Source organism: Rhinopithecus bieti, unplaced genomic scaffold (assembly GCF_001698545.2).
Source record: "Rhinopithecus bieti isolate Rb0 unplaced genomic scaffold, ASM169854v2 scaffold_15113, whole genome shotgun sequence".
Lineage (NCBI taxonomy): Eukaryota > Metazoa > Chordata > Mammalia > Primates > Cercopithecidae > Rhinopithecus > Rhinopithecus bieti.
The window spans coordinates 1,785,389-1,810,992 of NW_016808703.1; the positions used below are offsets into that span (position 1 = coordinate 1,785,389).

The 25,604-nt window shown below is 34.2% G+C and overlaps 1 long non-coding RNA gene across 2 annotated transcripts in view; it reads right to left on the reverse strand.

Moving 5' to 3' along the window:
• Positions 1-8,670: 8,670 nt before the first annotated feature.
• Positions 8,671-25,604, reverse strand: part of LOC108538770 (uncharacterized) — a 145,066-nt gene continuing 128,132 nt past the window's right edge. For both annotated transcript variants that reach the window (XR_001888187.1, XR_001888188.1), the window contains 2 exons: positions 12,873-13,024; positions 8,671-10,972 (listed from right to left, as the gene is read on the reverse strand). This is a non-coding gene — a long non-coding RNA (uncharacterized LOC108538770). The remainder of the gene's footprint in view (positions 10,973-12,872; positions 13,025-25,604) is intronic.

The window sequence follows — 25,604 nt, forward strand, 5'->3', positions numbered from 1 at the left end:
AGAATATCTCTGGAAAGGCTAACACAGTAGGTGTGTTTATAGCTCTTCAAAAGATTCACATTGGGAGACCTGGAGATTAATGATCTTTGCTGCACAAGGCCAGGTATAAGCTCAGGTAGCCTCCTAGGCAGTCCTGCACATTGCCATGGCAATGGATTTCTAACCTGACCTGGAGAGCCAATACCTGTTGGAGAAAGATAGGTCCTTCATATCCATGGACCACAGTTCTTTAAGAAATGAGGTTACACATTTTATTTCACAGTTTTATTTTTTAATGTTGCTATATTGTATTTATAAAGAAAAAGATTAAATAAAACAAAATTAGATAAATTAATGGGATAAAATACCACTAGAAAGAAAATTTACAAATTTTCTCGTCAGTGGGACTTATCAAATACTGATGACTTATGTCTGAAGTTAATTTACATAATTAAGACAAAACTCAACTTTCCTGAAGAAAATATCGGGTTGTATTTTAGCAGGGGTGTGGGAGGGGATTAAATCCTGTGGGCTATCATATAGAAAACGTTTTGGTCAGTGTCCTGCAAAATAATTCTGAATAACATGAACCTTATTCTTTTGTAGTGAGAAATTAAATTGCTCTAATGCAATTAGCTGGATTTTAAGCAGACTTTTGCTTTTCTGCTAACAAAACATTTGGTGTACCATATCATTTCTACTTAAGCTATTGTTTTATATCCATGTTCCACAAACTTTAACATGCACAAGAATCACAGGGGAATCATGTTAAAATGTAGATTCTTATTCAGTAGTTCTGGAAAAGGGCTTGAAATTCTGAAATTTTTATAAGCTCCCAAGCTAGGCCAATGCTTGTGCCCAGGCCACACAACTGACTAGCAAAGCCCTATATGATATGGCTATTATATTTCTTCAAATATACTAGGTAATTGAAACATTTTCAGTTTCATATTGAGATATTTTTTGATAGAGAATGTACTCATTAAATAAAATTGAATAAAAATAGATTCATAAACAGGTCTATATTGAAAGAAAATAACAGTTAATATCTGAATTTTTAAATATGCTAAAAGTAAACATGATTTAGGTTTGTAATTTTTTAAAAATTGATTTTACCTGATGGTTCCAGAGCCACATAAAACGTCTCTGCTTCATTGCCATAGATATGCTAGTTCCTTTTAATGGATATTTTACATAGCTGATGATATTAGAAAACTGGAAAAACTTACTGGCAATTTATCTATCATTTATTTGAATGGTGAGATAGTTTCAAACAATAGTGACTTTAGAGAATAATTTAAAAGTATACACATACATGTGCCCTGCGCTCAAAATTCAATGTTCATATGTAGCACTGCATAGGATGCACCTAGTTCAAATCCTCAATCAGCACGTATTTGACCTGCTGAGAACTGGCAGTGTTTTGGACCACCATGTGGCTTGCTTCCTAATGTACAGTAAATTTCTTTTAAAACGAAAGTCCGTGAGCTTTTTGACTTTGGCAGGAAGGACAAAACAGGAGCATAATGAACTATAAATTTTAGTGTATTTATGAGTATTTATAGCTCACTGTAAGGTTTTACTTTCTGTGTTTTTCATACATTTCATCTGAACTTGGCTCTGGCAGCAGATTCAGTATGTTTGACCTTCTGACTAGAACAGTTACATCAGGTCCACATTAATTGGCAAATGTTTTATTTTGTGGAGAGAGTTGCAGCATGGGGGAAGGTTAGAATAATTTTCAATAAAACACCGTCTTGGTACTGCCTTTTGGCAAAAGTTTGCATGTATTTTTTACTTCATTTTTAAGGCAAAATTAACAATTAATGTTAATTGTAACACTATTACTCTTTAAAATGCAGCTGCTATAATCTTTTAACTTTAATTATCATGCGTCCGTGTGAGAGCTTTTGAACGTCAAAATGCTTTTGAATGTGAAGGGACAGGTAACACTGCATTATAGCCTTTTGCCTATTCTTGGGATTATTTACCAATTGCATAGATTTGAATCTCTAGACCTAATTGTCTTGTACAGCTGCGGGGATGATGGTCTGAATTAACCGAGTTAGACTTGCTACAAAGACAGGAGAAATTTTATTGATTGACAATGATGTCTCTGCCACTTCAATTGTGGCCTAGTACTTCATGCGAGATGTATCTTTGCTATTCTAGCTTATTTTCCTTCACACCAGCGCCACATGGCCACAGTAGGATAAGAGAGCGAAACACTGTGTGAGCCTTCCTCAGCAGGAGCAAGTCCTGCAGGCCTACTGGTGGGCGGAGGCCTGCTGAGAAAGGTGTCACAGAAAGGTCCACTCGAGGACCAAAACTGTCACTCAAAAAGCCCTTACTAGGTGGCAGTGCTCAGGGGGAGGAGTGTAGATTGGAACAAAATATTCTTATTTTCATTCAATAGAGCAAAAAGTATTTGCAATTGTGTTCTTCCAGATTAAGTACTTAAGGTCTCTTGGTTTTATCTCCTTTTACAGTTTTTTTTTTTTTTTTTTCCTTAATCACCTCATTAATTTCCAGTTTGGTTTAAAATATTCAACCGGCTGGAACTATATGGCTCATTTGATTCTACTTTACTTATTTACTTTTTCAAAGCAAAATGGATAAAATCAATTAATAAATTTAAGCCTGTTGGCTATGATTTGGAGAGCTGTTAAATAATACATCTTCCTTTCTTCACTAAAGTGCTATAAAGTAATTTATCTGTGAGAATAAGGCAAAATGGCAGACTGTTGTCTTCTGAAGGCTTAAGTTCAGTTCTGCTCAGAGCCAGGAGATGGGCTAAGCAGCCCGCACAAGGATTCTACCATAATCTATCAATGAAATTCTTAATTGCTGGCTTTATTACTTATATGAAAAGCATAAACAATTAATCAGTATTCTGATTCTCTTTTACATGTGTATAAATCTATTTTTATGACGATTCCTATGATGTGTTTGAGTTTTAAACTAAAACTAAATCTTGTGTAAGGAATGGCAAAACCACTCTTCAGCACGAATATGGAAAGCATAATGATTGATAATAGCATACACACAGGCAAAGACACACAATCTGAAATATAGTCAAGTATGTTAGAATGAAAAAGTGCCTGTCTGATGGGAAGAATGGATAGGGTATGGATTAAGGCTAGTCAGGGAAAAGGAATATGTTAATGATGCCCAGGAGAAGAATGAAAGGGATTGCTAAATGTTCTAGGGAAGGAAGTCTTCAGACCCATCTGAGGTGGGCAAACTTCTGACTGTAATAATTTCCAACGTAGGTATAGCTTGTTCTCCTGTTTACAAAAGAGAAGTAAAAACACTAGAAAATAGGGGTTGAGGGGGTGGGGTGCAGGGAGAGGGACAGCATTAGGACAAATACCTAATGCATGTGGGGCTTAAAACCCGGATGACGGCTTGATGGGTGCAGCAAACCACCATGCCACATGTATACCTGTGTAACAAACCTGCATGTTCTGCACATGTATCCCAGAACTTAAAGTTTAATAAATAAATTTTAAAAAAAGAAAATAAGCATTGAGTAGCACAGCTCAATCAGTATATGGTAGTAAAAATAATCTATTCAAGGATGTCATGGGTACTGAGTTGTATATCATAATTGAAGTGCTTAGACCAATGCCTGGGACTGTTAGTGCTCAACACACACTGGATATAATTTACATATACATACAGACACAGCTAGTGAAAGATAGAGATATATACTACATGTATATGCCATTTATGAAATAAAAAATAAATCACAGAAATCTACAAAAGAAATTTACACAATTTTGCATAAGGCTAGAAATGTTTACATTTTCTGTTTTATTTTTTAGTTTAAAATTAAGTAGTTACATGCTTATTGTAGAAAAGTAAAATGGCACAGAAGTATATACAGTAAAACATTATAATGTATACATCTTTTAGCAATTTTACAGAATTTTCTATTTACATATATGCACATACATACACTGATGTGTATATATGCACACACAAATAATTTTTACTTTACATTCATAAGCACAAATGGGCTCAGATACATTTTATCTCTATATCATTAGCTGAGTAGGAATAAGTAGAAGCTTTACATGAAGATTTTTTTGTCACACATACTTATATTACACTTATATTACAACTTTATTACTTATACTGTATTAGCCTAACATAGTTGATTTCTTTTAGAAGTATACCTTTATCTATCTATCTATCTATCTATCTATCTATCTATCTATCTATCGATCTATCATCACGGAGGAATCCAGTAGTATAAACATAGCTGCTATAACAAATACCCAGTGAAAGATATTTTATAGTTTCCTCTTAAAACTCTGCATTAATGACCTAATAATACTCTGTGACAGCTTTTGGAAAATGTGTGAAGTTTCTGACAGTATGTCAACAAAGTGTCAAATATTGTGAGCAAGAAGCTATGAACTAGAATCATAGTGTCACCAAGTGTTAAAGCTGGAGGGACCTTAGACCCCCTTCATGTTGAAAGTAATGGGGCTGAAGCCCAGGAGGATTTAGTGATTTGATCAAGGTCACAAACCAAAGAGTAGAACTTTGGTCCCCTGGTTCCCAGTCCTCATCTCTTTTAGATTTCTAATTTTGCTTCTAACTAGATGTATTGTTTAATTTTATATAGAACAAAACACAGATTATAGAGTGGAGTCAGAGATTTTTGGGAATCTGAGTCATTTTAAAGGTCAGAGTAAGTAGCTATCTATCTCGATCATTATTTAAGCATTTATTCCATGTAACTCCTAGTGATATTACTTTCCCTTTATTCCATGTAACTCCTAGTGATATTACTTTCCCTGACAATGAGAAGCAGTAGTCATAGTTTTGAATAAAAGTCATCCCTCCCTTTATATCTACTTTTTGTTGAAGGAAGTATTTTTTTATCTTTCTTTCTTGCACTCTAGCTTTTAAATAGACATACCTTTTGTCTTTGTACTACTAGATCATGACAGTCAAGTACATAGAAATTATTATTGCAAACACAGGCACACAAATACATGCAAAAACCCTGGCATGTACACACACAGACACACACACGCACACATACACACACACACCCCACATGAAGCATTTGACAGAAGCTGAGCACTTTCACATATTAGTTCTCACCATAATTGCAAATTAGTTGAATGTTCTCAAAAGTTCACTTTATAGACGAGAAAACAGAGTTAAAGAGTCATAGTTTTTCCAAAATAAAGGCCCAAAACTAGGTCTTTTCCTTTCAATATACATACACATAATGGATTATAGATCTTTAATGAACAATTAAGATAAATGAGACTATTTTAAAGAATACTAAAATCTTTTGTATAATGGTTCTGTTTTCATATGTGGATCCTTTATATGAGTGGTTGAATCCCTAAATAGACCAATAGCAGGCTCTGAAATTGAGGCAATAATTAATAGCCTACCAACCAACAAAAAAAAGTCCGAACCAGATGGATTCACAGCCTGAATTCTACCAGAGGTACAAGGAGGTAGCTGTACATTCCTTCTGAAAACTTTCCAATCAATTGAAAGAGAGAATCCTCCCTACACTCATTTTATGAGGCCAACATCATCCTGATACCGAAAGCCTGGGCAGAGACACAACAAAAAAAGAAAATTTTAGACCATATCCCTGATGAACATCGATGCAAAAATCCTCAATAAAATACTGGCAACAGATTCAGCAGCTCATCAAAAGCTTATCCCCATGATCAATGTGGCCTTCATCCCTGGGATTGCAGGCTGGTTCAACATTCTAAATCAATAAATGTAACCAATAAACAAACCAAAGACAAGAACCACATGATTATCTCAATAGATGCAGAAAAGGCTTTTGACAAAATTCAACAGCCCTTCATGCTAAAAACGCTCAATAAATTCAGTATGAGGGAACGTACCTCAGAAATATAAGAGCTATTTATGACAAACCCACAGCCATATCATACTGAATGGGCCAAAAACTGGAAAATTCCCTTTGAAAAACTGGCCACAAGACAGTGATGCCCTCTCTCACCACTCCTATTCAAACATAGTGTTGGAAGTTCTGGCTAGGGCAATCAGGCAGAGAAAGAAATCAAGTTATCCAGTTAGGAAATAGAAGAAGTCAAATTGTCCCCTGTTTGCAGATGACATGATTTAGTATATTTAGAAACCCCATTGTCTCAAGCCGCAAAATCTCCCTTAAGCTGATAAGCAACTTCAGCAAAGTCTCAGGATACAAAATTAATGTGCAAAATCACAAGCATTCTTTATAGCACCAGTAACAGACAAACAGAGAGCCAAATCAGGAATGAACCTTCCATTCACAATGCTTCAAAGAGAATAAAATACCTAGGAATCCAACTTACAAGGGATGTTAAAGACCTCTTCAAAGAGAACTACCAACCACTCCTCAGTGAAATCAAAGAGGACACTAACAATCAAGGAAGAACATACCATGCCTCATGGATAAGGAAGAATCAATATCGTGAAATGGCCATACTGCCCAAGGTTATTTAATAGATTCAATGCATCCCATCAAGCCTACCAATGAATTTCTTCACAGAATGGAAAAGAACGGCTTTAAGTTCATATGGAACCAAAAAAGAGCCCGCCATTGCCAAGACAATCCCTAAGTCAAAAGAACAAAGCTGGAGGCATATGCTACCTGACTTCAAACTATACTACAAGGCTACAGTAACCCAAAACAGCCATGGTAACAGGTACCCATAACGAGATATAGACCAGTGAACAGAACAGAGTTCCCCCCCTCACAAAAGGGAAATTTAAATACCCCATCTACAGCCATCTGATCTTTGACAAACCTGAGAGAAAAAAAAAAAAAAAATAAGAAATGGGGAAAGGATTCCCTATTTAATAAAATGGTGCTGGGAAAATTGGCTAGCCATAAGTAGAAAGCTGAAACTGGATCCTTTCCTTACTCCTTATACGAAGATTAATGTCAATGATGGATTAGAGCTTAAATGTTAGACCTAATACCATAAAACCCTAGAAGAAAATCTAGGTAGTACATTCAGGACATAGGCATGCAAGGACTTCATGTCTAAAACAACCAAAAGCATGGGCAGCAAAGTTCAAAATTGACACATGGGATCTAATTAAACTAAAGAGCTTCTGCAAGCAAAAGAAACTACCATCAGAGTGAACAGGCAACACTACAGAATGGGAGAAAATTTTGCAATCTAACTCAATACTGAAAAGGGCTAATAATCCAGAATCTACAAAGAACCAAAAATATACAGAAAAAAAAAACAACCCCATCAAAAGTGGGCAAAAGGATATGAACAGACATTTTCAAAAGAAGACATTCATACAGACAACAGACACTTGAAAAAATGCTCATGATCACTGGCATCCAGAGAGATGCAAATCAAAACAACAATGAGATACCATACTCACACCAGTTAGAATGGGCAAATCATTAAAAAAGTCAGGAAGCAACAGGTGTTGGAGAGGATGTGGAGAAATAGGAAGAACACTTTTACACTGTTGGTGGGATTGTAAACTAGTTCAACCATTATGGAAAACAGTATGGCAATTCCTCAAGGATCTAGAACTAGATGTACCTATGACCCAGCACCCCACTACTGGGTATGTACCCAAAGGATATATAATCATGCTGCTATAAAGACACATGCACACGTATGTTTATATTGCGGCACTATTCACAAAGCAAAGACTTGCAATCACCAAATGTCCATCAGTGACAGACTGGATAAGAAAATGTGGCCACAAATACACCTATGGAATATTAAGCAAGCCATAAAAAAGAGGATGAGTTTTGCGTGCCTTTGTAGGGACATGGATCAGCTGGAAACCATCATTCTAGCAAACTTCAGCAAGCAGAGAAACCAAACACTGCATGTTCTCACTCATAAGTGGGAACTGAACAATTGAACACCACTTGACTCGGAAGGGGAACATCACACACTGGGGCCTATCATGGGGAGGGGGAGGGGAGGTGGGATTGCATTGGGAGTTATACCTGATTAATGACGAATTGATGGGTGCTGACTAGTTGATGGGTGGGCAGCACACCACATGGCAAACAAGTATACATATGTAACAACTCTGCCAATGGTTATGCACGTACCCTAGAACTTAAAGTATAATAAAAAAAAAAAAAAGTGAAACTTTGGATTAAATGTAGAACTGGCAATACTGTGCAACAAGAAAGACAATTTTTGAGAACTTGAGCTCTCTCAGTACTGTATCTGCTTAGCTTTAGGGTCAAAGTAATAAATTTTTAATAAATAAAAAAAGAATTACCTGTAATAAAATAAAATCTTAATTTAACAAAATTAATAACACAAATTAATATGTAGAAATTAACAAATTAATATAAAGAAACTTTATAAATCATAGACTTTTAAGATGATCAAATAACCTTGCTGATCATCTAGATATAAAAGAAAATTAAAATAATATTTTACCTACTATTTAGTGTTAAGGAGTAATATTTTGTATTAGAAAATCCAAACTTAGACTAACATTTCTGTGTTTTAAATTTAATGTTTTAAATTCTAAATCTTCTTTGAAAGATAAAATATATATATTTTTCAAATTTTAATTTATTTAATAAACAAGTAAAAATTGTGTATACTTATGGTATACCATATGATGTTTTGATGCATGTATACATTGTGGAATGGCTAAATCAGGCTATTTGTCATGTCCATTACCTCACATAATTATCTTTTACTTAAAATCAATTTTTTAGCAATTTTCAAGTATACAATATATTGTGGTTAACTGTAGTCACTATGATGTACAATAGAACTCTTAAACTTATTCCTTCAGTCCAGCTGAAGTTTTGTGTGCTTTGATCACCATCTTCTCAATCCTTTCACCCCTGCTACTAATTCCCAGGACTCTGGTAACCACTATTTTACTCTCTGTTTGTGTGAGTTCAACCTTTTTAGCTTCTACATTTAAGTGAGATCATACAGTATTTGTCTTTCTTATTTCACAACCTAGAGATAATGATCTCTAGGTTGAATTACGTTGTCTTAAATGACAGAGTTTCCTTCATTTTCAAGGCTGAATAGTATTTCATTGTGTATATATACTACATTTACTTTATCCATTCATCCACTGATAAACATTTAGGTTGATTCCAGGTCTTGACTCCTGTGAGTAATGCTTCAATGAACGTGGAAGTACAGATGTCTCTTAGACATACTGATTTCCTATCCTTTGGATATATACCCAATAGTGGGATTGCTGGATCATATTGCAGTTCTATTATTAGTTTCTTGAAGAACTAACTTTGAATATTTTAAAATTGACATTGTGGTCAAATATATTCAAAGTATATTTTTATTTATAATCTCAAAGACATCTATCTTTAATTTAGAATGATCTTCAATAGGGTGGTATCACCTTCACTCTGTTTTACTATTTTACCTTTCCTCCTTTAGCCATTTAAGGAGTTAATAGCTTGTGCCAGAGTCTTTTACAATGAAAATGATGAGTCATGGTGTTTGTGATGAGTCCTGGACCAGGAGTCGGAAGACCTGTGTTTTATTCCTGGTTTGTCCAAAAGCTTGCCATATGCCTTTAGAGAGATCATTTACATTTGTGAGTTTTAGTCTAGTCTTCTATAAAAAAGGTGTGAGACTAGATGATGAGAAAGGTTCTTTGATCATCTTGAAAGTCTATGATTTATAAAGTTTATTTCTATATATTAATTTTGTCAAATTAAGATTTTATTTTATTATGGGTAATTCTTAATGCAGACACTCATATAAAAAGATCCAAACATGAAAACAGGACCATTTTACAATTACTACACATGTATGCCTCCATGAAAATACAGTCTTATAATTCCTAGGGCTTTGTTAACATGCTACCAAAGTAACTACCTTCCTCAGTGAAAACAATATGTACATCTTTAAGATAAATTTGTGTTTAATGTAATTGCTCAGTGATAAATTTATTTAGTTAAACATGTGAGTCCAAATGGTACCCTAATTTAGATGAGGTGTGGACATTAAAACTTAAATTATAAGACAAAATCTTGAGGCCATACACTATATTCACTCTTCACAATATGTGGGCTCAGTTTGGTGACATTTCAAAACGTGATGGATTTAGTGATACCAAGATTTGTCAGCAATTCCCTACATATAGTCTGAAATACATATGAAATACTATGAACCTCCAAGAACTAATAAATCTACCTACATGTTTTTAAGATCATGCATAGCATACATTTCAAGACTCAAATTGTGTTACAGGTTTTAATTTTTGAAGCCAATTTGCATAACACACTTTACTGACACCAAAAATGGTGAATAAGATCTGGTATTTTTCTGTTTGTTTAAACATCTCTAGCAAAGGGCTAACATAAAGATGTATTTAGTTTTTTGTAAATATTTACAGAGTAGAATGCCTATTCAGTTCAAATCAGAAAATGCAAAATGTTCATGGCCTTTTATGCGTACATAGATTCCCAGGATCTGTTCTCACTGCTGAGTCCATGGCAGAAGTTTTGATGGTCAGCCTTCCTAGTCAACATTTTATTCTCTTCTGCTGCAGAGAAAACCTGCCATCCAGTAGGTATTGATAAAATCACAATTCTACTGCTCTTTAATATGCTAAAAATCCACTGTATTAGTTTTCTGTGGCTGTCGTAACAAAATTACCACATACTTGGCTAAAAACAACAGCAATTTAATTCTCTCGCCATCCTGGAGGCCAGAAGTCTGAAGTCAGTTTCTCTAGGCCAAAATCCAGTTATTGGCAGGGTTACATTCCCTCCATAGGCTCTACGAGAGATTCTGCTCCTGACTTCCAGTGTTTTGCTGGAGGCTGGCGCTTCTTGACTTGTGGCCACATCACTCTAATCTCTTGTCTTTATGGTCCCTTTGCCTCCTCCTCCTCTTCTGGTTTTCATGCTTCTCTCTTCTAAAGCTTCTTGTGATGACATTCAGTATCCACTCAGATAATTCAGGATAGTCTCTTCATCTCAAAATCCTTAACTTAGTCACATCTGAAAAAAAAATAGCATATCAGGTAACATACATAGGTTCGGGGGAGATGGAAAATATCTTTGGATGTAACTTTGGGAGCTGTTACCAGCCTACCACACCAATTCTTCAGTTATTCAGTACTTTGTGTTTAATGGGTTCTTAAACTGCACCAGGTAAAAAGACTCCCCGTTACTTAAAAATTTGTAAGTCAGTTATAGAAAATTCACATATACATGCGATAACTTAAGAAGAGTATAAAGAAGATGGGAGACAAGAAATAAAGCATAGTTACTATTTAAGAGCAAGGAGGTAAATTTAAATTACACTAAGGTATTATTTAATATTTAAATTTAATGTAAATAAAATATAACAATTAGAGTGGATCAAGCATTTTTCAAAACCAAATTTTAAATAAATAAAATCTTTTAATGCTGCTTTAGCTGCGACTGTTGATTTGCTTTTACTCTTGCTGTTTCCGAAGCTTGGAAATGCATTTCCTTTCACCTACTCATTATTTCCTTGTCTTTCACATCTCAGCTTCAATGTTACAACAGCAAAATGGAGGCTGAATCATATAACCTTGATATATTTTAAGTAGCTCTAATCACTAATGAAGATTTTAATTACTTGTTTGCTTGTGTTAGCATCTCACTTCCCTCCCCAGAAGGTATCTTTATGAAAGTTGAGATCTTTTCTATAGAATCCCAGCCCCTAGAACTGCAACTGGCGTAACAGATTTTTATAAGTATTGCTTAGTAAATTAGAGACTCCCTAAAGATTTAATTCAGAGGTCACTTTCTCCAGGAAGAACTCTTGAACTAACTGCGCAGGAGAAATTTCTTCTTCTCTATGCCCCCTTCTTCCTCTGCTTGTGCTTAAAACTAACATTTGTCAAGTTGCATCATATTAACTTATGTGTATATCTATCTTCTGAGGATACTGTAAGTTCCTGGAAGGTAAGGATTTTATCTTAGTCTGCTTCATATCCGTAAGTTTATATTCATACTGGTGCCTGGCACATAAAAGTCACTCAATGAATATCTTTAAAATGAATTACTCTTTGAAAACCATGAAACTATCGTAAAAACAGTTTGTTAAATCTATCTACAGTAGTTTTATGCATCAGGATGACTAGCCTATAGTACTCAGTTATTTAATCAAATACTAATCTTGGAGTTACTGTGATTTTATTTTGTAGATATGGTTAACATCTATAATCAGTTGCCTTTAAATAAAAGAAATTGCCCTCTTTAATGTGGGTAAGGCTTATCCAAACAGGTAGAAGGCCTTGAGAGCAAAACTCAGGATTCCTCAGAAAAGAAATTCTGCTTCAAGGCTGCAACATTAACTCCTGCCTGACTTTTCCTACCTTTGGGCTTTCTCTCTCTCTCTCTGCCCCCCCTCCCCACTCTTCTCTCTCCCTCTCCCTCCTCCTCTCCCTTTATACTATCCACCTTTCCATTTAAACCTAACTTAGGCCTAACTTAGAGCAGTGGTGAGAGTTTGACCATATCTAAACAGATTAGACATGAAGCAATTCAGTAACCTTTTGAAGTCATGGCAGTAGAAAATTAAAACTGAAAATAATATGTCCAGAAAGGAAATGAAAAATAAATTGACCCTGAAAAATTAAATGAAGAACTAAATAACAATCCAGAAAAAATAAAAGATGAATTGACATTATAAAATATTAGAAGGTTTATATTATATTCAGTAGCATTTACTTTAGAAAGTAGGGTAGTACTAAATGATATTTTAAAATATTTTTTATGCTGCAGATCCTTAAAAAATATATCAAGTTATTAGTCATATACCATACGAGAAAAGGGATATCTTGATCATTTTTTGAGATACTTTACAATTAGTTTGTAACTTCTCATGAAGTGAACTTTTCACTTCAGAGCACTTCAGAGCACCTACTTCAGAGCACCTCCGCTGTGAGACTTGACCAGGAAATGAGGCAGTTTCCATTAGAAGTGGTTCCTTTGAGGCTTTCTCTACTGCAACTGAGTAATGAAACTTTATGGTGTGGCTGCATCTCAGAATCCTAGGCACTGACTTCCTTCGGTGGCCTGGAATGAAGGAGATAAAAGCTGGTTATTCTCAGCTCTCACTTTTCCTACTCTATTTCATCCAAAATGAACCTTTCTTTTCAAAAGCAAAGCATGATATTCTATCTACACTGGATAAAACTAAGTAAATATATTTCCATGTTAGCAGAATTTGAAAAGAAACTATATTTTATAGTCAGGATCAAGTCAGGATCATTTCTCCAAACATATTTCGTGTGTTTTGCTATTGATATTTAGACATGTATTTTTATTACCTTTTTTGTTTTAGATTTTTTTTGCAATAAGATCACAAATAAAAAATTATGACTATTGAGAACTCTGTTGGGATTTTGATATACTAATAAAAAATGACTCAAGTGAAGTAGGTTTGATTAAATCTGACTTTCCAGATGAAGACAAAACATGTCAAGAATCAGAAGACTTTACTTGGTTTTTCAGGGAGTTGGAACCACAAAAGAACCTTCCTTTATTGGCAAGAACTTTGAGGTGACTAGAAAAGGCAAGGTGCAACTGATGTCATGGACTAAATTAAAGAGTAGAGGCCAGTGATTTACAGCTCGAGCATTTCAGATTCATCATGTCTAAAACCTAACATCTTCTAGACATTGGCCCCACTCCTGACCTTCTAATGTCCACGAATAACTCCACTCTTCTCCAGTTCTGGGCTCATGTCATTTTTCACTCCTCCTCAGTTGCTCCTCTAAATCTAAATTCTCTCCGTTAATCATTTTTTCTACTTAGGTTATTTGTAATTTTTTCCGAATTGGTTTGTTTTACCGCAATCAACTTAACCTGATTTTACACTATTGTATTGGCCTTTAACTAGATATTCTGACATCTAATCTCCTACTTCTTCAACGTTTTGTGCGTTCACAGTGACCCGATTAATCTCTCAATAATGCAACTCTCAGGCTTACTTACCTTAAAAATTTTAAATACGCCTATGGATTGTAAGCAGGATAGTCAAGATCCTTTCATCTGTCACTCTGTGTTCTTCCAACAAGGACCTTACCTCCTTCTTATATACTTCTACTTTCTAACATGCCAAATAAATATTCTCCTGCTTTCCAAACACAATTCAGTGTATATCTGCCCTTTACTTTTGAATGTGTCCAGTGTAAATTCTATATAAATACTATGCCTTCTTTAGAAATGGAGCCAGAGATGTCTTTGTTTAAGAAACTATGGTTTAGTTCCAGCACAAAACAACAAAATTCACATCTGTCTCTTTTCCTGTGGTGGGTATTTACTGACTCATAGCAAAATGTACTAGAAAGAATCATATAGTTTGGATTCTGACTCTGCCATATGCCAGCTTTGGAATACAGGCAAATGACTTAACCTTTCTGTCTGTTTCCTCATCCATGAAATTGAGATTAAAATATTTACTTTAGTGGAATTGTTTATCTCAGTTGTTTATTATTATTTATTGCCTCTCTCCCTTCAATGGAATAGAAGCTTAAGAAGTCAAAAATGTTGCCTGTTTTGTTAACTGCTATTTCCTTCAACACCCAGAGTGACGTCTGGAACAGAGTAGGAAATCCATACTATTTGTTGAATGATAAACGATTAGCACCTGGTAAGGGCTTCACAAATGGTGGCCATAATCACCATTGCCATCATTCATTATACATCAGCTTTTTAATGCTGCCTAGCATAGCTATTTATTTTTCAAGTGAAATCAAGGTTATTTCTACTTTATAAGTCTTTAGTAACTACTTGGTGATTGTCCTGTCTAAAATTGTACCAAAGCTCATATTATCTAAGATTACATGAAGTTCATGATTTGAGGAAACAAATCAAAGTCTATTTATTGGCATTTTCTCCCTAAGGACCACATATTCACATTTTATTGCTAGTAATCCAACTAGAGATTATCAACTGCCTCTAGGCTCTTCATGCCATACATATTTACTTTGTTAGCTGCCATTTTTAATTATTTTTGATTCCTCTTCAAAGCCCACAAAATAATAATATGTCACATTTTAATAGCTCCTTAGAGAAAATTATTTCTGACTAACACATGAGTGTTTAAATTTACAAGACATATATGTAGGAAGTGATGATATTATTAGGAAGTCAAATTTACAAGACATAGATATAGGAAGGGATGATGTTATTAGTAAGATTCTTTCATGAAATTTCAATGGTACTGTTGGAACATCAATTTAAAACAGCGAACCTTTCTCTCAATCCAACCAACCTGGAGGATAATTTTTCAACCATCCAATGGATCAATAAGTCTTATTTCACACAAAAATGTATTTTTTGGAGGAGAAGAGGTCTTATCTTTAGCTACACTCAAGCTACACTGCAGCTTGAGTTTATTATATTCAACTCCTTCCTATGTAAAATTTGATAAAGAAGAAATCAGGGCAAGCATGACTAGCAGTGGCTCATGGAGTCTGGCCACTCCTGCATCAGGAAGATATGCAACCCACCAGGAAAGTACAAGACCTTCCTGTTCTGGTTCACACAGACTATTCATCTACACAGAACTAAAAACTAGGTATTATCAATCCCAATTCACAGACTGAGTCGTTGAGATTCAGTGAGGTTAATCAACTTGTACAAAGTCCTGCTTCATACTCAGAAGGCATTTATTTGCTTATGAAAAATCAGGTACTTGGACAAGTAGAATCAATGATTGGCTTTAAATAATTTTTCTGTACATTTCTTTAATAGTATCTATAAAATCATTTGTTTTGCTACGAATTAAAAAGCAACCTTTTAAGTTCCTCTACCAGCTATCTGTCTTCAAGTGCAGATATATGCAGGATGAAAGGAAGAGGAGAAAGCAAAAGTATTTGATCAGGAATCATAGTGATGCTATCTTATCTTTGTACTTGTTTAATAATTTTGCATGAATAAATAGTATCTTCTGCTATACGAGCAGAAATTTTATATAAATCTCTAGTAAGCTAGCCATGAATATTAAACAAAAGTTGTCCTTTTTTATAAAAAATAAAAATTAAAAGAATATATTTTCATAAATCACAAAATTATGTCTCTGAAATTGGAGCTCTTATACTTTTTGTGTCTGCCCTATTATTTTGTAACTGTAACATGAATATAGATTCCAAATACTGTGATTGAAAATCCTAGAGGGGATTTTTGTGAAACTTAACAGCAAAATGTAGTTGACACTCATTCTCTGTTACCCTAGGGCTATAGTTTTGCTACAGTTTTGATCATAGTCAGAGTGGATTCATTCCTGTCAGCATGGTGAATTTTATATTCATATCACAGGTATATTTTACAATCCTTTTCCCTTTTTTAAGTACAAACAAAGTAAAAATAAATTCAGTTATACTATAAAATTTCAACCAAGATCTAAAAAAAAATTATATGAAACAGATACAGGCCAAACTCTGTTCCCTTTCAAGTCTGGTTGTCTGATTAAATTTACTGTAATGCTATTATTGATGTAAATATTAGCATGCATTTATGCATACATTTATTTACTTAACACAATCACTTTAATACATCATGATAAATAGAAAATCAGAAGAAAAGAGTTACGTATTTATCAATTGCCTTGTAATTGTAAGAAAGCAGTGCTTGTGGGTTACTAAACCTTACAACCAGTGTAATACATTATATATCATCTTTTAGCTTTAAAACATGTTTTAAGACCCTATTCCCTATTGCCCAGGTATTAGACACCAATGACAGTTGCTTTCAATTTTTTAAAAAAGTACATTCCGATTGTAGGTTCCCAAGAAGGTTAAATATAAATTAGTCATAAAGCCAATGGAATAGACAAGAAATGATTAGGCTGTGTGATTATTTCTAGATTTATAGTGTTTTAACACTACTAGTGTTTAATTAAGGAAAAAAGGAGTCAATTTTATTTTATGTGATTATTTAAGACCTCAAAAATTAATGTTCTTCTTACTCTGTAATGCTGTAGTTCTAAAGCAATGTTGAAGACAACAAAGTCCTATTTGATAGTCTAGCCTTTCAGCGAACAGCTCTTCTTCCTGTCTTTGATGTAGGAATGGTTTATTTAATCAATTATTAATCAAAGTTATGGCATTCTTCTTATATATTTAGGTAAAACTAAAAGATGACTTTCCCAAGCCTTATTGCTTAAATAAAAGTTTAAATAGACTGTGCAAACTCTTGACTTTGACATGGAAGATATTGGAGTGATTTAAGTTTTAGAGAGTTATGGTTTCAATTGGATGCTTAGATGAAAAGGGATGTGTGTGTGTGTGTGTGTGTGTGTGTGTGTGTGAGTGTGTATGTGTGTGTCTAGTGAGATTTCCTAGCAGTAGATGATGAGCATGTGCCAAAGTATCCAGAACACTTTTGATAACCTTCCTTCTGATAACAAAAGCCAGTATAGATAATTTGATTAGTGTTTTCTTTGCACAGGTGTTAAAGTTGACAGGAAACAGCTGAAAGACATACATAGTGGTGCAAGCTGGGCAGCTGGACACTTTGTGCATGGAGAATCTTGAGCATTTGGTAACATTTGGCAGCTTAACACAGAAAAAAATGACTGCTAGCAAAATCTCAACTGCTGCTAATTAGCAGCAATGAACTGTGGGTAGGACAGTGCATTTTAATGTGAGAAGATTTTTACAGTAACCACCACACTAAGGGGCGGGGGAGTATAGAAAGAAATGCTCCCTAGCTGACCCTAGTGGCAATCCAAGCTGCATATTGCAATAATCCTGTAAATTACTATGCTTTCTTATACAGTAACTTGGAGTTAATTAGTAATTTAACATTCCTCTACACTATTAAATGTCTTTTTTGCATTATATTAAGTTGTTTCATGGGCTTACCTTAACACTAATGGGGTTTTGTTATATTTTCTCAAAACAGTAACAGTAAAATAAAACTGAGCTAGAAAATTAATTAGTTATCTTTTTACCTTTGATTTACCTGTTATTAACAATTAAGTGGTGGTACACATTTTTAAAGTGGTTTCAGAGGTTACATTGAGATGAATATACTTCCAGAATATATTAGAGAGGAAATGTGAATAAAAATGAATAGTGCACATGCTTCAAGTGACTATGCCATAGACGCAGAATGCAATGCAAACATATTTCATATTTCTGCTCTAATAGAGTGGGTTAATAACGTGGGTGGCAGAAGGGAAGGAGGAATAGAGGTAGAAAAGGAAAGCCTATTTACCTACATTGTCTAATTTTTTAAAAAAAAATCTTTGTAAAAAAACATCCATACCATTCTTGAGTTTATGTCATAAATGTTAATGTGCTGGAGTGAAGCAGTAGACTTCAGCATATAAGAAAAATATGCACACTTTTGTAGCTTTGTAGTTTGTAAATGCCAGAGGATTTTGTAGGATTCTGTGATGAGGGAAATGTGATACTCAAAAATTTAGGTAATATAAATTAATGCAAGCCATGATAACTTTCAAATAGAAAACGCTGAGATGAGGGATTGTGGTAAATGAAATTATTCTGAATATTTGAACAGAAGAAAGAGGTTAAATTTGTTAGTATGGTGTTTTCTTGAAATTTTTTAACTAGCCACCTCTTTCTCCTCCTGCAATCCTAATTTTCCTACTGAATGAAGCAGACAAATAAAACAGTATTGCGTGCTTGCACTTTAAAAACTGTTCTTATGCATTTGAAATGGAAATTCTACTGTAGTGTGTGTGTATATTAAAGATAAAGGAAGTGTTTTTATTTGTCATCTTAAAGATCAATGTGAACTTGACGGTGGAACAATTTAGTAAAAGCAGGGCTTCAGAAGAAGAAAAGCTACGGATGTACGTGGAAAGGAATGAATTCAACACAAAACACTTCCAAAAGATTTCGTCTCTTGGGGCTCCCTCTAAAAGAGTGTCTGCTACCATTTAAAACCCCATCCTTTGCAGCTGGATTTGAACATACCATAAAAAATTCATCCACGCTTTAAGAGATTTCTGCTTTTCTGTCCTCTCTATTGTTAGACAAATTGAAGTGTGCACTCGGAAGGAGAGTGGCAGTGAACTGCGAATTTATTTACTCATTCGATTCTAATATTGAGAGAATCTACTCTCTCCGTTCAAAGGGTAGAGCAACAATGCAAGTGACATCAGGTCACCCAGCACTTCATAGCTACCTGTGAGATAGAATTGTTCTCCTTGCAGATAGGAAGTGACTGAAACCTCTTTTTCTCATCAATGTCTATTATGATTGATGGCTCTATGGTCACATTGAATATGCCCTTTTTAAATAATTCACAATGTCATCACCATAGTACTAGTTGATAACTAGCCTGTTATTTTTACCTTTGTTCATTCACTATCAGAAGGTTAGATAAATTAAGTACTGTGGATTTTGGTAGCATTATAACCAACCAAAGTAGACTGTTTATAGCCCAACACAACAACAACAACAGCAAAGCATTGATTTTATTTTTTACTGGCACTCTGAATGTTCTCTCTCTCTCTCTTCCCCCAGTGAGTGCTAAAAGGAAAATCAAAAAACGCAGAAGCACTTGTAGAACACTTTAACTTGAAACCACACTTCGGTATTAAGCCATCATAAGATTTTCAATATAAAAAGCAGTCACACTGCATTGAGATATATGGAATTTTACATTCTGTACTTATTTAAAAATAATCTATCATATTTATTTAATGTGTCCATAATAATAAGATTTATAATTTACTTCCAAATATCTGATGCATGAGTTGTTAAACCAGTATCTGCACTAAAGAGCAGAAAAAACATTTATTTAAAATGTAATGCTGAATATCGGGAGTACACTACATAAGAAATAATATAATATTTCAGTTATTTTCTAAGTCGGTTGGAAGTCAGAGTTTATTTAACTTTTGAAATGTGGATGCAGGTCATCAAAAGTTCTTCATTTTATAAGATACAAATGATTATATAGCAGTTTTGACCAGTGCTAGTTATTAAAATGAGTAACAATGTGTCTTTTATAATGCAAATTTTGTTGTGTTACACATAAATTGTTGAGAGGTCAATTACACAAATTCAAAATATCAAAGAAATTGACTTATGTTGCCTTAAATAAGCAAACTTTCTTTAGATTTTAATTTTAACATATGTAACATAGTAACATATTATTTAACAATACAATGTTTAACATATTGTAACATAGTAATTCAATAGATTTTATTTGTGCAGGTCTCTCCACAGAGTACAAATGCTTCAAATCTCAGATTAAGAATGCTAATTTTCTTAAAACTTAGATATGCTACACATATTCAACCTATAATAAGTTATGTAATTATCAGAGATAAATTATGGGCTTAATAGAATTGTGTCTTTATAAAAAGGTTAACGTTGGTGTTTTACTTTTAGGGTCCTAATTTTGGAAGTTTATTATTTGTTGATTTTATTGTCCAATTCTGTTTCTCAAAGTAACAATGTCAGGTGGAATGAAAAAATATAAAGTGAGTCTAGACTTAAAGTATGTGCTTAAAGTTTCAATATGTTATCATAAATAAAAGAGGTTGAATTGCTAGGTAAGAGCTGTCATGTTATCAGAAATGCTGTAATTGTAACTATAGAGTGCTATCCATTTATTTACTCAATAAATATTGGCCACTAGGAAATGGAGAGATAGTTCATGTTCTATCAGGAAAGACAGATAACATATTTTATTTTTAAAATTAAGGCAACCTCAGATAGCAATACATCCTTTGAAGAAAATTAAGCAAGGTGATGTGCTAGAGAGACATTGGGGAAAACAGATCTTGAGAGCATTATTTAGACTGGGTGGCCAGGGAAGTCCTGTATGGGTGAGACTGAACTGAGAAAAATAATGCACAGGTACCAATCATGCAAAGATCTGAGGCCAGAAAATTCTAGATCAGCAATTCCTAGATTTCTACTATGGCAAAAACAAACATGGTATTTCAGAATGACTAGAATGATGAGGAGAAAGCCCAGACAAGATGAGGTTAGGAAGTCAGGCACAGACCAGGGAAAACGCTGCATTTAGGTGCTAAGACATTTGGATATCACTGTATTCTATACACAGTGAAAAGCCACTGAAAGGTGTTAAGCAGGATAGTGACGTTATTTGGTTCCTGTTTTACAAAAAATTCCTAGCTCTAGAGTTAAGACATTTGAAGCCTTGCTGTCACCTCCAGTGTGTGCTACTTAACTTCTGGGAGCCTCCATTACTTTGACTCCAGTATTGAGTAGTGCCAATAAGAAAGATAGATAAGAAAGTGACTAACACAGTGCTTGGCAACTTGTAAAGGCTCAATGAATATGAAATCTCTTTAGTGTTCTTACCTTTGGTTGTAAAGTTTCAAAATGTCTAAGCACAGGATTTGGACACCTTATCACTAGGAAGGTTAATTAAATCTCATTTAAATATTAATTTATCTTTATGAGAAAATGAAGTAACAAGTTGATCAAAGACAGTTACTTGTTTCACAGGTGCTATCCATTAAGCAGCTATAGGTATTAGTAAAATAATTACATTTATGGAGACCTTAGCATGTCCAAGATACATCCTAAGCTTTTTGCATACATTTGCTTATTTATCCTACAATACAGACATGAATTGATGCTATGATTATTCTACTTTACAGATGGAGAGAGGGCTACAGGAGTTATATAACTTTCCTAGGTGATAGCAACAGAAATAAGATATTAAAATATGGGTTATTTCTTCAAAACTAGTATCTTAACAATATTCAGGGCTTAGGGAATTAGTGAACTTAAACATTTGAGATTTAATATAGTTAATATATATTCTCAATTTAGAGGTCCATTGATACATACATAAAATGAAAATTTGATTTGTTATTAATATCATCTTATAAAATAAGTGGCTTAGGCTTTAAAAAATATAGTAAAGAATATAAAATGAAAAGACTGCTGAGTTGAAAGCAATCTTTTCAGACTCTTTCCCCTTTTAAAAGCAATTTTATTTAAAAAATGATTATTTTGAAGTAGTTTTATAAATAATTCAAATATTTTCTCTTTATGTATCATTGTTTCTTAACTTTTACCTAAATATAATCACATGGAACATGTGAAAAGTAGAAAATAAAACAAATGGAAAAAACCTGAAAAGTATTTAACTAGATAAAAAAGTTCTTAATTGAAGTAAGTGTTTTTTTCTTTTCCCTGTGATTAAAAACTCAATTTTACTGTTAAAAAATAAAAGTCAGCATTTTAAATATATTTAAGAGTCTATTATCACAAGAAATTCTAGCCAAAAGAGGTAGTGCAAAGTTTTAAAAATTAAGGTTCAATTTTGGTTTTTTTATTTCATAAAACTTTAAAGAAGTGCTTGTACAAAGAGATGGGGGCAATTAGAGAGGAAGCTAAGAAATCAGAGATGTGATAAAGAGAGAATACGCTTTGAAATTTGTGGAAGCTTGAAAATCACTATTTGTTTTTACTTAAAAAGAAAGAAAAAGTAACTACTCGGGAGCCTGAGGCAGAGAATTGCTTGAACCCAGGAGGCAGAGGTTACAATGAGACAAGATCACGCCACTGCACTCCAGCCTGGGCGATGGAGCGAGACACCATCTCAAAAAAAAAAAAAAAAAAAGAACAGAAAAGCAAAAAGAAAAAGTACAAGGGAAGACATGGAATAGTGGAAGCATGATTTCCTTGTAACCAATAAAATACATTTTATAAACATAGCTCTTTAAAATGGGATTAAATAATCTTTAGCTATCCTAAAATTCCCATGGTTTTCTATATAAATGGCCATCCTTTAGAATGCCATATTTGAGGCTTTGCCTAACTTTAAAACATTCATTTATTAAAATAATAACAATAATATTGTTGCTGTTTGACCACCATATTTCAGGTAATATGCTAGACAGCCTGGGATATAAAAGTCAACAGTAATCAATGTCCAGCCTCAAAGTAGGAGAATTAAGACAACTATATGTAACACAAACCAATATACACTGGGCTTGATGTGCTGAGCTGGTCAGTTCATATGGTGATGTGATAATCATTTCACTGTGGTGAGTTTAAAGTTGTAGTTGCCATTTTTTTTCAGGAACGATTCAAGTATGACTTTTATTAATACAAAATTATCTCTGTGTAACTTTTTCCATCAGTGAATATTACAATGTAATCTATAAAGATCTCACATTTCCAAGATGACTGATTGAATCTCAGTTGTTGAAGCATCACTAGTACTTACCTCAGCAGGGTTAAACTTGACAAGTGGTAAAAGAAAGACAAAGCAAAACAAATTAAGCAAACATCCAGGCATGCATACGTACAAATAATCCAAATAAATTAGAAAGCAATCCAGTATATACCAAATAAATTTAAATTGGAAAACCTACAGTAAATACATGGAGCATTATCAATATGAGAAATGGCCAGCATAAATATGAGGGCATCATGAAGGTAGTAGTGTCCGTAATAACAATAGGAGGTTGTTCAAAGAAACATGTTAAGAAAGTGAAATACCAAGTTCTAAAGAGAGCCTGTGGAATGGAAAGTAAAATGAAGAATTAAAAAAAGAGGATGGGGAATAGAGGAAAGTAGGAAAGCAATGCCATAAAAGGAAAAGAAAAAGATACATATCTTTGACCAGGCACAGTGGCTCACACCTGTAATCCTAGCACTTTGGGAGGCTGAGGCAAGTGGATCATCTGAGGTCAGGAGTTCAAGACCAGCTTGGTCAATGTGGTGAAACCTCATCTCTACTGAAAATATAAAAATTAGCCAGGCGTGGTGGTGGGCACCTGTAATCCCAGCTACTCTGGATGCTGAGGCAGAAGAATCGCTTGAAACCTGGAGGCAGAGGTTGCAGTGAGCTGAGGTCACACTAGTGTACTCCAGCTTGGGCGACAAAAGCAAAACTCCATCTCTCTCTCTATATATATGTATCATATATACATATGTATCATATATATGTATCATACACATGTATCTCACATATACATATCATATATATGTGTGTGTCTTTTCTTATTGTTCTTTGAAAAAATTAAAGAATTTGCATTGGCCCGCAATGATGAGAGCAGCTTCAGTATAGTTATTTTGTGGGGGAGGCGGATATAGAAGGGACTGGTTATAGGAGGGATAAAATATAAAGTTAGAGTTTCTTAATTTGAAAGTTTGACAAGTATATTTTATGACAGTGTTGGCACAATGAGAAAAGGTATTTTCTTGTTAAAATATTTTAAATTTATATAATTAATAATTCAGTAAAACCATCCATTTACACTTTTAGCTGACATTTTGAAATATGCTGTGTGTGTGTGTGTTTTTATGAACTCATGGTGTTAATCACTCCCTACATAATACAGAATTATTTGGGACTTTAAAAATTGAGGAAAATTTGAGTAAAATTTTCCGAGGTGAATGTCAACAGCCTTGATACATGATGATGTTCACTTCTGAGAATATGCATAATTCCAGCCAGGTATCAAATCAAGCCACAACTGGAGATCTGAACTCTAAGAATAATATCAAAAAATAATTTGGTATGTGATGGCTGAAATGATCGCAATTTGGATAACATGCTGGTATCTACCTTACAACATATAGGCATATAAACTACTAGGGTCTAATCAAAGTGAAAATAATTTTGAGACTGAATCAGTCTGGCAACAAAATATCAATTCCTTGAGCAACTAGACTCACTGCGCTATATAAAATTTTTCTAAAACAAAGATACAAGTATCATTCTGTCATTTCTAACACTATCTTTCTCTTACATAAAATACAGCTTTTTTAGTGTAGTATATTATCACATACTATCACATTATTATTGTGTGAATATCAGAACCAGCAAAGAATGAAGAGATCATCTGTCCAAATCCTCATTTATTACAGTTTTGTAGCAGCATAATAAATGAAACATATAAAATCCCTGTCCACATGAAGCTCATAATATAGTTGCAAAAGATCAGGAAACCCAGAGTTTAAGTGACTCATAATCCTTATTTCTCAAGGTCTCTGTGCTACTAAATAGAAAATTGGGGGGCCGGGCGCGGTGGCTCAAGCCTGTAATCCCAGCACTTTGGGAGGCCGAGACGGGCGGATCACGAGGTCAGGAGATCGAGACCATCCTGGCTAATACGTGAAACCCTGTCTCTACTTAAAATACAAAACCTAGCCGGGCGACGAGGCGGGCGCCTGTAGTCCCAGCTACTCGGGAGGCTGAGGCAGGAGAATGGCGTAAACCCGGGAGGCGGAGCTTGCAGTGAGCTGAGATCCGGCCACTGCACTCCAGCCTGGGTGGCAGAGCAAGACTCCGTCTCAAAAAAAAAAAAAAAGAAAAAAAAGAAAATTGGGCCAAGAACTCAAGTTGCCTGACCCCTGATTTATTAATGTTTCTGGTGCTCTGGCCATGAGAGTCAGAAGGTCTGCATTTGTGTTCCAATTTGCTACTCATTGACAAATGTTTTGGAAATGACATTTGTATATGACATTTTCATTAGCTTATATCTAAAAAATACAATTGTTCAAACAAGTAGTATATATATATACTTTTTGCCCTTTAGTGAGTGCTTTTCTTATATATTAACAACAGCTTTTTATTTTTCAGATGAAGAAGGCAAGAAACATGTATTTAAAAGAGTACTTCATGGTCTAATGATAAACCACAGCAAAAAAAAAAAAAAAAAAAAAAAAAAAAA